Consider the following 15299-nt stretch of genomic DNA (forward strand, 5'->3'; position numbering starts at 1 on the left):
GTGTGGTTTGGTACCGTATGGGTGTACTCGTACGGTATTGCACCGTTTTGGTGTGGTTAGGTACCGTATGGATGTACTCGTACGGTATTGTACTATTTTGGTGTGGTTAGGTACCGTAACGAAGCTCTCGTACGGTATTGTACCGTTTTGGTGTGGTTTGGTACCGTATAGTTGTTCTCGTACGGTATTGCACCGTTTTCGTGTGGTTTGGTACCGTATGGATATACTTGTACGGTATTGCACCGTTTTGGTGAGGTTTGGTACCGTATGGATGTACTCGTACGGTATTGCACCGTTTTGGTGTGGTTTGGTAACGTAACGAAGTACTCGTAAGGTATTGCACCGTTTTGGTGTGGTTGGGTACCGTAACGAAGTACTCGTAAGGTATTGTACCGTTTTGGTGTGGTTTGGTACCGTATAGATGTACTCGTACGGTATTTTACCATTTTGGTGCGGTTTGGTACCGTATGGATGTACTGCTACGGTATTGGACCGTTTTGGTGAGGTTTGGTACCGTATGGATGTACTCGTACGGTATTGCTCCGTTTTGGTGAGGTTTGGTACCGTATGGATGTACTCGTATGGTATTGCTCCGTTTTGGTGTGGTTTGGTACCGTAACGAAGTACTCGTACGGTATTGCACCGTTTTGGTGTGGTTTGGTACCGTATGGATGTACTCGAACGGTATTGAACCGTTTTGGTGAGGTTTGGTACCGTATAGATGTACTCGTACGGTATTGCACCGTTTTGGGGTGGTTTGGTACCGTAACGAAGTACTCGTAAGGTATTGTACCGTTTTGGTGTGGTTTGGTACCGTATGGATGTACTCGTACGATATTGCACCGTTTTTGTGTGGTTAGGTACCGTATGGATGTACTCGTACGGTATTGTACTATTTTGGTGTGGTTAGGTACCGTAACGAAGCTCTCGTACGGTATTGTACCGTTTTGGTGTGGTTTGGTACCGTATAGATGTACTCGTACGGTATTGCACCGTTTTCGTGTGGTTTGGTACCGAATGGATATACTTGTACGGTATTGCACCGTTTTGGTGAGGTTTGGTACCGTATGGATGTACTCGTACGGTATTGCACCGTTTTGGTGTGGTTTGGTACCGTAACGAAATACTCGTAAAGTATTGTACCGTTTTGGTGTGGTTTGGTACCGTATGGATGTACTCGTACGGTATTGCATCGTTTTGGTGTGGTTTGGTACCGTAACGAAGTACTCGTAAGGTATTGTACCGTTTTGGTGTGGTTTGGTACCGTATGGATGTACTCGTACGATATTGCACCGTTTTTGTGTGGTTAGGTACCGTATGGATGTACTCGTACGGTATTGTACTATTTTCGTGTGGTTAGGTACCGTAACGAAGCTCTCGTACGGTATTGTACCGTTTTGGTGTGGTTTGGTACCGTATAGATGTACTCGTACGGTATTGCACCGTTTTCGTGTGGTTTGGTACCGAATGGATATACTTGTACGGTATTGCACCGTTTTGGTGAGGTTTGGTACCGTATGGATGTACTCGTACGGTATTGCACCGTTTTGGTGTGGTTTGGTACCGTAACGAAGTACTCGTAAAGTATTGTACCGTTTTTGTGTGGTTTGGTACCGTATGGATGTACTCGTACGGTATTGCATCGTTTTGGTGTGGTTTGGTACCGTAAAGAAGTACTCGTACGGTATTGTACCGTTTTGGTGTGGTTTGGTCCCGTATGGATGTACTCGTACGGTATTGCACCGTTTTGGTGTGGTTAGGTACCGTATGGATGTACTCGTACGGTATTGTACTATTTTGGTGTGGTTAAGTACCGTAACGAAGCTCTCGTACGGTATTGTACCGTTTTGGTTTGGTTTGGTACCGTATGGATGTACTCGTACGGAATTGTACTATTTTGGTGAGGTTTGGTACCGTAACGAAGCTCTCGTACGGTATTGTACCGTTTTGGTGTGGTTTGGTACCGTATGGATGTACTCGTACGGAATTGCACCGTTTTGGTGTGGTTTGGTACCGTATGGATGTACTCGTACGGTATTGCACCGTTTTGGTGTTGTTTGGTACCGTATGGATGTACTCGTACGGTATTGCACCGTTTTTGTGAGGTTTGGTACGGTATGGATGTACTCGTACGGTATTGCACCGTTTTGGTGTGGTTTGGTTCCATAACGAAGTATTCGTAAGGTATTGTACCGTTTTGGTGTGGTTTGGTACCGTATGGATGTACTCGTACGGTATTGTACTATTTTGGTGTGGTTTGGTACCGTAACAAAGCTCTCGTACGGTATTGTACCGTTTTGGCGTGGTTTGGTACCGTATGGATGTACTCGTACGGTATTGCACCATTTTGGTGAGGTTTGGTACCGTATGTATGTACTCGTACGGTATTGCACCGTTTTGGTGTGGTTTGGTACCGTAACGAAGTACTCGTAAGGTATTGTACCGTTTTGGTGTGGTTTGGTACCGTATGGATGTACTCGTACGATATTGCACCGTTTTGGTGTGGTTAGGTACCGTATGGATGTACTCGTATGGTATTGTACTATTTTGGTGTGGTTAGGTACCGTAACGAAGCTCTCGTACGGTATTGTACCGTTTTGGTGTGGTTTGGTACCGTATGGATGTACTCGTGCGGTATTGCTCCGTTTTGGTGTGGTTTCGTACCGTAACGAAGTACTCGTAAGGTACTGTACCGTTTTGGTGTGGTTTAGTACCGTATGGATGTACTCGTACGGTATTGCACCGTTTTGGTGTGGTTTGGTACCGTATGGATGTACTCGTACGGTATTGCACCGTTGTGGTGTGGTTTTGTACCGTATGGATGTACTCGTACGGTATTGTACCGTTTTGGTGTGGTTTGGTACCGTAACGAAGTACTCGTACGGTATTGTTCCGTTTTGGTGTGGTTTGGTACCGTATGGATGTACTCGTACGGTATTGCACCGTTTTGGTGTGGTTTGGCACCGTATGGATGTACTCTTACGGTATTGTTCCGTTTTGGTGTGGTTTGGTACCGTATCGATGTACTCGTACGGTATTGTACCGTTTTAGTGTGGTTTGGTACCGTATGGATGTACGCGTACGGTATTGCACCGTTTTGGTGTGGTTTGGTACCGTATGGACGTACTTGTACGGTATTGTACCGTTTTGGTGTGGTTTGGTACCGTAACGAAGTACTCGTACGGTATTGTACCATTTTGGTTTGGTTTGGTACCGTATGGACGTACTCGTACGGTATTGCACCATTTTTGTGAGGTTTGGTACCGTATGGATGTACTCGTACGGTATTGCACCGTTTTGGTGTGGTTTGGTACCGTATGGATGTACTGGTACGGTATTGGACCGTTTTGGTGAGGTTTGGTACCGTATGGATGTACTGGTACGGTATTGGACCGTTTGGGGAGGTTTGGTACTGTATTGATGTACTCGTACGGTGTTGCACCGTTTTGGTGTGGTTTGGTACCGTATGGATGTACTGGTACGGTATTGGACCGTTTTGGTGAGGTTTGGTACCGTATGGATGTACTGGTACGGTATTGGACCGTTTTGGTGAGGTTTGGTACCGTATGGATGTACTCGTACCGTATTGCTCCGTTTTGGTGAGGTTTGGTACCGTATGGATGTACTCGTCCGGTATTGCTCCGTTTTGGTGTGGTTTGGTACCGTAACGAAGTACTCGTACGGTATTGCACCGTTTTGGTGTGGTTTGGTACCGTATGGATGTACTCGAACGGTATTGAACCGTTTTGGTGAGGTTTGGTACCGTATGGATGTACTCGTACGGTATTGCACCGTTTTGGTGTGGTTTGGTACCGTATGGATGTGCTGGTACGGTATTGGACCGTTTTGGTGAGGTTTGGTACCGTATGGATGTACTGGTACGGTATTGGACCGTTTTGGTGAGGTTTGGTACCATATGTATGTACTCGTACGGTATTGCTCCGCTTTGGTGAGGTTTGCTACCATATGGATGTACTCGTACGGTATTGCTCCGTTTTGGTGTGGTTTGCTACCGTAACGAAGTACTCGTACGGTATTGCACCGTTTTGGTGTGGTTTGGTACCGTATGGATGTACTCGTACGGAATTGCACCGTTTTGGTGTGGTTTGGTACCGTATGGATGTACTCGTACGGTATTGCACCGTTTTGGTGTTGTTTGGTACCGTATGGATGTACTCGTACGGTATTGCACCGTTTTTGTGAGGTTTGGTACGGTATGGATGTACTCGTACGGTATTGCACCGTTTTGGTGTGGTTTGGTTCCATAACGAAGTATTCGTAAGGTATTGTACCGTTTTGGTGTGGTTTGGTACCGTATGGATGTACTCGTACGGTATTGTACTATTTTGGTGTGGTTTGGTACCGTAACAAAGCTCTCGTACGGTATTGTACCGTTTTGGCGTGGTTTGGTACCGTATGGATGTACTCGTACGGTATTGCACCATTTTGGTGAGGTTTGGTACCGTATGTATGTACTCGTACGGTATTGCACCGTTTTGGTGTGGTTTGGTACCGTAACGAAGTACTCGTAAGGTATTGTACCGTTTTGGTGTGGTTTGGTACCGTATGGATGTACTCGTACGATATTGCACCGTTTTGGTGTGGTTAGGTACCGTATGGATGTACTCGTATGGTATTGTACTATTTTGGTGTGGTTAGGTACCGTAACGAAGCTCTCGTACGGTATTGTACCGTTTTGGTGTGGTTTGGTACCGTATGGATGTACTCGTGCGGTATTGCTCCGTTTTGGTGTGGTTTCGTACCGTAACGAAGTACTCGTATGGTACTGTACCGTTTTGGTGTGGTTTAGTACCGTATGGATGTACTCGTACGGTATTGCACCGTTTTGGTGTGGTTTGGTACCGTATGGATGTACTCGTACGGTATTGCACCGTTGTGGTGTGGTTTTGTACCGTATGGATGTACTCGTACGGTATTGTACCGTTTTGGTGTGGTTTGGTACCGTAACGAAGTACTCGTACGGTATTGTTCCGTTTTGGTGTGGTTTGGTACCGTATGGATGTACTCGTACGGTATTGCACCGTTTTGGTGTGGTTTGGCACCGTATGGATGTACTCTTACGGTATTGTTCCGTTTTGGTGTGGTTTGGTACCGTATCGATGTACTCGTACGGTATTGTACCGTTTTAGTGTGGTTTGGTACCGTATGGATGTACGCGTACGGTATTGCACCGTTTTGGTGTGGTTTGGTACCGTATGGACGTACTTGTACGGTATTGTACCGTTTTGGTGTGGTTTGGTACCGTAACGAAGTACTCGTACGGTATTGTACCATTTTGGTTTGGTTTGGTACCGTATGGACGTACTCGTACGGTATTGCACCGTTTTTGTGAGGTTTGGTACCGTATGGATGTACTCGTACGGTATTGCACCGTTTTGGTGTGGTTTGGTACCGTATGGATGTACTGGTACGGTATTGGACCGTTTTGGTGAGGTTTGGTACCGTATGGATGTACTGGTACGGTATTGGACCGTTTTGGGGAGGTTTGGTACTGTATGGATGTACTCGTACGGTATTGCACCGTTTTGGTGTGGTTTGGTACCGTATGGATGTACTGGTATGGTATTGGACCGTTTTGGTGAGGTTTGGTACCGTATGGATGTACTGGTACGGTATTGGACCGTTTTGGTGAGGTTTGGTACCGTATGGATGTACTCGTACCGTATTGCTCCGTTTTGGTGAGGTTTGGTACCGTATGGATGTACTCGTACGGTATTGCTCCGTTTTGGTGTGGTTTGGTACCGTAACGAAGTACTCGTACGGTATTGCACCGTTTTGGTGTGGTTTGGTACCGTATGGATGTACTCGAACGGTATTGAACCGTTTTGGTGAGGTTTGGTACCGTATGGATGTACTCGTACGGTATTGCACCGTTTTGGTGTGGTTTGGTACCGTATGGATGTACTGGTACGGTATTGGACCGTTTTGGTGAGGTTTGGTACCGTATTGATGTACTGGTACGGTATTGGACCGTTTTGGTGAGGTTTGGTACCATATGGATGTACTCGTACGGTATTGCTCCGTTTTGGTGAGGTTTGCTACCATATGGATGTACTCGTACGGTATTGCTCCGTTTTGGTGTGGTTTGCTACCGTAACGAAGTACTCGTACGGTATTGCACCGTTTTGGTGTGGTTTGGTACCATATGGATGTACTCGAACGGTATTGAACCGTTTTGGTGAGGTTTGGTACCGTATGGATGTACTCGTACGGTATTGCACCGTTTTGGTGTGGTTTGGTACCGTATGGATGTACTGGTACGGTATTGGACCGTTTTGGTGAGGTTTGGTATCGTATGGATGTACTGCTACGGTATTGGACCGTTTTGGTGAGGTTTGGTACCGTATGGATGTACTCGTATGGTATTGCTCCGTTTTGGTGTGGTTTGGTACTGTAACGAAGCACTCGTACGGTATTGCACCGTTTTGGTGTGGTTTGGTACCGTATGGATGTACTCGTACGGTATTGCACCGTTTTGGTGTGGTTTGGTACCGTATGGATGTACTCGAACGGTATTCCACCGTTTTGGTGAGGTTTGGTACCGTATGGATGTACTCGTACGGTATTGCACCGTTTTGGTGTGGTTTGGTACCGTAACGAAGTACTCGTAAGGTATTGTACCGTTTTGGTGTGGTTTGGTACCGTATGGGTGTACTCGTACGGTATTGCACCGTTTTGGTGTGGTTAGGTACCGTATGGATGTACTCGTACGGTATTGTACTATTTTGGTGTGGTTAGGTACCGTAACGAAGCTCTCGTACGGTATTGTACCGTTTTGGTGTGGTTTGGTACCGTATGGATGTACTCGTACGGTATTGCATCGTTTTGGTGTGGTTTGGTACCGTAACGAAGTACTTGTACGGTATTGTACCGTTTTGGTATGGTTTGGTACCGTATGGATGTACTTGTACGGTATTGCACCGTTTTGGTGTGGTTAGGTACCGTATGGATGTACTCGTACGGTATTGTACTATTTTGGTGTGGTTAAGTACCGTAACGAAGCTCTCGTACGGTATTGTACCGTTTTGGTGTGGTTTGGTACCGTATGGATGTACTCGTACGGTATTGCACCGTTTTGGTATGGTTTGGTACCGTATCGTTGTACTCGTACGGTATTGCACCTTTTGGTGAGGTTTGGTACCGTAGGGATGTACTCGTACGGTATTGTACCGTTTTGGTGAGGTTTGTTACCGTATGGATGTACTCGTACGGTATTGCACCGTTTTGGTGCGGTTTGGTACCGTATGGATGTATTCGTACGGTATTTCACCGTTTTGGTGTGGTTTGGTACCGTATGGATGTACGCGTACGGTATTGCACCGTTTTGGTGTGGTTTGGCACTGTAACGAAGTACTCGTACGGTATTGTACCGTTTTGGTGTGGTTTGGTACCGTATGGATGTACTCGTACGGTATTGCACCGTTTTGGTGTGGTTAGGTACCGTATGGATGTACTCGTACGGTATTGTACTATTTTGGTGTGGTTAGGTACCGTAACGAAGCTCTTGTACGGTATTGTACCGTTTTGGTGTGGTTTGGTACCGTATGGATGTACTCGTACGGTATTGCTCCGTTTTGGTGTGGTTTGGTACCGTATGGATGGACTCTTACGGTATTGTTCCGTTTTGGTGTGGTTTGGTACCGTATGGATGTACTCGTACGGTATTGCACCGTTTTGGTGTGGTTTGGTTCCATAACGAAGTATTCGTAAGGTATTGTACCGTTTTGGTGTGGTTTGGTACCGTATGGATGTACTCGTACGGTATTGTACTATTTTGGTGTGGTTTGGTACCGTAACAAAGCTCTCGTACGGTATTGTACCGTTTTGGCGTGGTTTGGTACCGTATGGATGTACTCGTACGGTATTGCACCATTTTGGTGAGGTTTGGTACCGTATGTATGTACTCGTACGGTATTGCACCGTTTTGGTGTGGTTTGGTACCGTAACGAAGTACTCGTAAGGTATTGTACCGTTTTGGTGTGGTTTGGTACCGTATGGATGTACTCGTACGATATTGCACCGTTTTGGTGTGGTTAGGTACCGTATGGATGTACTCGTATGGTATTGTACTATTTTGGTGTGGTTAGGTACCGTAACGAAGCTCTCGTACGGTATTGTACCGTTTTGGTGTGGTTTGGTACCGTATGGATGTACTCGTGCGGTATTGCTCCGTTTTGGTGTGGTTTCGTACCGTAACGAAGTACTCGTAAGGTACTGTACCGTTTTGGTGTGGTTTAGTACCGTATGGATGTACTCGTACGGTATTGCACCGTTTTGGTGTGGTTTGGTACCGTATTGATGTACTCGTACGGTATTGCACCGTTGTGGTGTGGTTTTGTACCGTATGGATGTACTCGTACGGTATTGTACCGTTTTGGTGTGGTTTGGTACCGTAACGAAGTACTCGTACGGTATTGTTCCGTTTTGGTGTGGTTTGGTACCGTATGGATGTACTCGTACGGTATTGCACCGTTTTGGTGTGGTTTGGCACCGTATGGATGTACTCTTACGGTATTGTTCCGTTTTGGTGTGGTTTGGTACCGTATCGATGTACTCGTACGGTATTGTACCGTTTTAGTGTGGTTTGGTACCGTATGGATGTACGCGTACGGTATTGCACCGTTTTGGTGTGGTTTGGTACCGTATGGACGTACTTGTACGGTATTGTACCGTTTTGGTGTGGTTTGGTACCGTAACGAAGTACTCGTACGGTATTGTACCATTTTGGTTTGGTTTGGTACCGTATGGACGTACTCGTACGGTATTGCACCATTTTTGTGAGGTTTGGTACCGTATGGATGTACTCGTACGGTATTGCACCGTTTTGGTGTGGTTTGGTACCGTATGGATGTACTGGTACGGTATTGGACCGTTTTGGTGAGGTTTGGTACCGTATGGATGTACTGGTACGGTATTGGACCGTTTTGGGGAGGTTTGGTACTGTATGGATGTACTCGTACGGTATTGCACCGTTTTGGTGTTGTTTGGTGCCGTATGGATGTACTGGTATGGTATTGGACCGTTTTGGTGAAGTTTGGTACCGTATGGATGTACTGGTACGGTATTGGACCGTTTTGGTGAGGTTTGGTACCGTATGGATGTACTCGTACCGTATTGCTCCGTTTTGGTGAGGTTTGGTACCGTATGGATCTACTCGTACGGTATTGCTCCGTTTTGGTGTGGTTTGGTACCGTAACGAAGTACTCGTACGGTATTGCACCGTTTTGGTGTGGTTTGGTACCGTATGGATGTACTCGAACGGTATTGAACCGTTTTGGTGAGGTTTGGTACCGTATGGATGTACTCGTACGGTATTGCACCGTTTTGGTGTGGTTTGGTACCGTATGGATGTACTGGTACGGTATTGGACCGTTTTGGTGAGGTTTGGTACCGTATGGATGTACTGGTACGGTATTGGACCGTTTTGGTGAGGTTTGGTACCATATGGATGTACTCGTACGGTATTGCTCCGTTTTGGTGAGGTTTGCTACCATATGGATGTACTCGTACGGTATTGCTCCGTTTTGGTGTGGTTTGCTACCGTAACGAAGTACTCGTACGGTATTGCACCGTTTTGGTGTGGTTTGGTACCATATGGATGTACTCGAACGGTATTGAACCGTTTTGGTGAGGTTTGGTACCGTATGGATGTACTCGTACGGTATTTCACCGTTTTGGTGTGGTTTGGTACCGTATGGATGTACTGGTACGGTATTGGACCGTTTTGGTGAGGTTTGGTATCGTATGGATGTACTGCTACGGTATTGGACCGTTTTGGTGAGGTTTGGTACCGTATGGATGTACTCGTACGGTATTGCTCCGTTTTGGTGTGGTTTGGTACTGTAACGAAGCACTCGTACGGTATTGCACCGTTTTGGTGTGGTTTGGTACCGTATGGATGTACTCGTACGGTATTGCACCGTTTTGGTGTGGTTTGGTACCGTATGGATGTACTCGAACGGTATTCCACCGTTTTGGTGAGGTTTGGTACCGTATGGATGTACTCGTACGGTATTGCACCGTTTTGGTGTGGTTTGGTACCGTAACGAAGTACTCGTAAGGTATTGTACCGTTTTGGTGTGGTTTGGTACCGTATGGGTGTACTCGTACGGTATTGCACCGTTTTGGTGTGGTTAGGTACCGTATGGATGTACTCGTACGGTATTGTACTATTTTGGTGTGGTTAGGTACCGTAACGAAGCTCTCGTACGGTATTGTACCGTTTTGGTGTGGTTTGGTACCGTATGGATGTACTCGTACGGTATTGCATCGTTTTGGTGTGGTTTGGTACCGTAACGAAGTACTTGTACGGTATTGTACCGTTTTGGTATGGTTTGGTACCGTATGGATGTACTTGTACGGTATTGCACCGTTTTGGTGTGGTTAGGTACCGTATGGATGTACTCGTACGGTATTGTACTATTTTGGTGTGGTTAAGTACCGTAACGAAGCTCTCGTACGGTATTGTACCGTTTTGGTGTGGTTTGGTACCGTATGGATGTACTCGTACGGTATTGCACCGTTTTGGTATGGTTTGGTACCGTATCGTTGTACTCGTACGGTATTGCACCTTTTGGTGAGGTTTGGTACCGTAGGGATGTACTCGTACGGTATTGTACCGTTTTGGTGAGGTTTGTTACCGTATGGATGTACTCGTACGGTATTGCACCGTTTTGGTGCGGTTTGGTACCGTATGGATGTATTCGTACGGTATTTCACCGTTTTGGTGTGGTTTGGTACCGTATGGATGTACGCGTACGGTATTGCACCGTTTTGGTGTGGTTTGGCACTGTAACGAAGTACTCGTACGGTATTGTACCGTTTTGGTGTGGTTTGGTACCGTATGGATGTACTCGTACGGTATTGCACCGTTTTGGTGTGGTTAGGTACCGTATGGATGTACTCGTACGGTATTGTACTATTTTGGTGTGGTTAGGTACCGTAACGAAGCTCTTGTACGGTATTGTACCGTTTTGGTATGGTTTGGTACCGTATGGATGTACTCGTACGGTATTGCTCCGTTTTGGTGTGGTTTGGTACCGTATGGATGGACTCTTACGGTATTGTTCCGTTTTGGTGTGGTTTGGTACCGTATGGATGTACTCGTACGGTATTGTACCGTTTTAGTGTGGTTTGGTACCGTATGGATGTACTCGTACGGTATTGCACGGTTTTGGTGTGGTTTGGTACCGTATGGACGTACTTGTACGGTATTGTACTGTTTTGGTGTGGTTTGGTACCGTAACGAAGTACTCGTACGGTATTGCACCATTTTGGTTTGGTTTGGTACCGTATGGATGTACTCGTACGGTATTGCACCATTTTGGTGAGGTTTGGTACCGTATGGATGTACTGGTACGGTATGGGACCGTTTTGGTGTGGTTTGGTACCGTATGGATGTACTGGTACGGTATTGGACTGTTTTGGTGAGGTTTGGTACCGTATGGATGTACTGGTACGGTTTTGGACCGTTTTGGTGAGGCTTGGTACCGTATGGATGTAATCGTACGGTATTGCTCCGTTTTGGTGTGGTTTGGTACCGTAACGAAGTACTCGTACGGTATTGCACCGTTTTGGTGTGGTTTGGTACTGTATGGATGTACTCGTACGGTATTGCACCGTTTTGGTGTGGTTTGGTACCGTATGGATGTACTCGAACGGTATTGAACCGTTTTGGTGAGGTTTGGTACCGTATAGATGTACTCGTACGGTATTGCACCGTTTTGGTGTGGTTTGGTACCGTAACGAAGTACTCGTAAGGTATTGTACCGTTTTGGTGTGGTTTGGTACCGTATTGATGTACTCGTACGGTATTGCACCGTTTTGGTGTGGTTAGGTACCGTATGGATGTACTCGTACGGTATTGTACTATTTTGGTGTGGTTAGGTACCGTAACGAAGCTCTCGTACGGTATTGTACCGTTTTGGTGTGGTTTGGTACCGTATAGACGTACTCGTACGGTATTGCACCGTTTTCGTGTGGTTTGGTACCGAATGGATTTACTTGTACGGTATTGCACCGTTTTGGTGAGGTTTGGTACCGTATGGATGTACTCGTACGGTATTGCACCGTTTTGGTGTGGTTTGGTACCGTAACGAAGTACTCGTACGGTATTGTACCATTTTGGTGTGGTTTGGTACCGTATGGATGTACTCGTACGGTATTGCACCGTTTTGGTGTGGTTAGGTACCGTATGGATGTAGTCGTACGGTATTGTACTATTTCTGTGTGGTTAAGTACCGTAACGAAGCTCTCGTACGGTATTGTACCGTTTTGGTGTGGTTTGGTACCGTATGGATGTACTCGTACGAAATTGTACTATTTTGGTGTGGTTTGGTACCGTAACGAAGTACTCGTACGGTATTGCACCGTTTTGGTGTGGTTTGGTACCGTATAGATGTACTCGAACAGTATTGAACCGTTTTGGTGAGGTTTGGTACCGTATAGATGTACTCGTACTGTATTGCACCGTTATGGTGTGGTTTTGTCCCGTAAAGATGTACTCGTACGGTATGGTACCGTTTTGGTGTGTTTTGGTACCGTAACGAAGTACTCGTACGGTATTGTTCCGTTTTGGTGTGGTTTGGTACCGTATGGATGTACTCGTACGGTATTGCACCGTTTTGGTGTGGTTAGGTACCGTATGGATGTACTCGTACGGTATTGTACTATTTTGGTGTGGTAAGGTACCGTAACGAAGCTCTTGTACGGTATTGTACCGTTTTGGTGTGGTTTGGTACCGTATAGATGTACTCGTACGGTATTGCACTGTTTTGGTGTGGTTTGGTACCGTATGGATATACTTGTACGGTATTGCACCGATTTGGTGAGGTTTGGTACCGTATGGATGTACTGGTACGGTATGGGACCGTTTTGGTGAGGTTTGGTACCGTATGGATGTACTCGTACGGTATTGCACCGTTTTGGTGTGGTTTGGTACCGTAACGAAGTACTCGTATGGTATTGTACCGTTTTGGTGTGGTTTGGTACCGTATGGATGTACTCGTACGGTATTGCACCGTTTTGGTGTGGTTAAGTACCGTATGGATGTACTCGTACGGTATTGTACAATTTTGGTGTGGTTAAGTACCGTAACGAAGCTCTCGTACGGTATTGTACCGTTTTGGTGTGCTTTGGTACCGTATGGATGTACTCGTACGGAATTGTACTATTTTGGTGTGGTTTGGTACCGTAACGGAGCTCTTGTACGGTATTGTACCGTTTTGGTGTGGTTTGGTACCGTATGGATGTACTCGTATGGAATTGCACCGTTTTGGTGTGGTTTGCTACCGTATGGATGTACTCGTACGGTATTGCACCGTTTTGGTGTTGTTTGGTACCGTATGGATGTACTCGTACGGTATTGCACCGTTTTTGTGAGGTTTGGTACGGTATGGATGTACTCGTACGGTATTGCACCGTTTTGGTGTTGTTTGGTTCCATAACGAAGTATTCGTAAGGTATTGTACCGTTTTGGAGTGGTTTGGTACCGTATGGATGTACTCGTACGGTATTGTACTATTTTGGTGTGGTTTGGTACCGTAACAAAGCTCTCGTACGGTATTGTACCGTTTTGGCGTGGTTTGGTACCGTATGGATGTACTCGTACGGTATTGCACCGTTTTGGTGAGGTTTGGTACCGTATGGATGTACTCGTACGGTATTGCACCGTTTTGGTGTGGTTTGGTATCGTAACGAAGTACTCGTAAGGTATTGTACCATTTTGGTGTGGTTTGGTACCGTATGGATGTACTCGTACGGTATTGCACCGTTTTGGTGTGGTTTGGTACCGTATGGATGTGCTGGTACGGTATTGGACCGTTTTGGTGAGGTTTGGTACCGTATGGATGTACTGGTACGGTATTGGACCGTTTTGGTGAGGTTTGGTACCATATGGATGTACTCGTACGGTATTGCTCCGTTTTGGTGAGGTTTGCTACCATATGGATGTACTCGTACGGTATTGCTCCGTTTTGGTGTGGTTTGCTACCGTAACGAAGTACTCGTACAATATTGCACCGTTTTGGTGTGGTTTGGTACCGTATGGATGTACTCGTACGGAATTGCACCGTTTTGGTGTGGTTTGGTACCGTATGGATGTACTCGTACGGTATTGCACCGTTTTGGTGTTGTTTGGTACCGTATGGATGTACTCGTACGGTATTGCACCGTTTTTGAGAGGTTTGGTACGGTATGGATGTACTCGTACGGTATTGCACCGTTTTGGTGTGGTTTGGTTCCATAACGAAGTATTCGTAAGGTATTGTACCGTTTTGGTGTGGTTTGGTACCGTATGGATGTACTCGTACGGTATTGTACTATTTTGGTGTGGTTTGGTACCGTAACAAAGCTCTCGTACGGTATTGTACCGTTTTGGCGTGGTTTGGTACCGTATGGATGTACTCGTACGGTATTGCACCATTTTGGTGAGGTTTGGTACCGTATGTATGTACTCGTACGGTATTGCACCGTTTTGGTGTGGTTTGGTACCGTAACGAAGTACTCGTAAGGTATTGTACCGTTTTGGTGTGGTTTGGTACCGTATGGATGTACTCGTACGATATTGCACCGTTTTGGTGTGGTTAGGTACCGTATGGATGTACTCGTATGGTATTGTACTATTTTGGTGTGGTTAGGTACCGTAACGAAGCTCTCGTACGGTATTGTACCGTTTTGGTGTGGTTTGGTACCGTATGGATGTACTCGTGCGGTATTGCTCCGTTTTGGTGTGGTTTCGTACCGTAACGAAGTACTCGTAAGGTACTGTACCGTTTTGGTGTGGTTTAGTACCGTATGGATGTACTCGTACGGTATTGCACCGTTTTGGTGTGGTTTGGTACCGTATGGATGTACTCGTACGGTATTGCACCGTTGTGGTGTGGTTTTGTACCGTATGGATGTACTCGTACGGTATTGTACCGTTTTGGTGTGGTTTGGTACCGTATGGATGTACTCGTACGGTATTGCACCGTTTTGGTGTGGTTTGGCACCGTATGGATGTACTCTTACGGTATTGTTCCGTTTTGGTGTGGTTTGGTACCGTATCGATGTACTCGTACGGTATTGTACCGTTTTAGTGTGGTTTGGTACCGTATGGATGTACGCGTACGGTATTGCACCGTTTTGGTGTGGTTTGGTACCGTATGGACGTACTTGTACGGTATTGTACCGTTTTGGTGTGGTTTGGTACCGTAACGAAGTACTTGTACGGTATTGTACCATTTTGGTTTGGTTTGGTACCGTATGGATGTACTCGTACGGTATTGCACCATTTTGGT

Source organism: Rhododendron vialii, chromosome 9a (genome assembly GCF_030253575.1).
Source record: "Rhododendron vialii isolate Sample 1 chromosome 9a, ASM3025357v1".
NCBI lineage: Eukaryota > Viridiplantae > Streptophyta > Magnoliopsida > Ericales > Ericaceae > Rhododendron > Rhododendron vialii.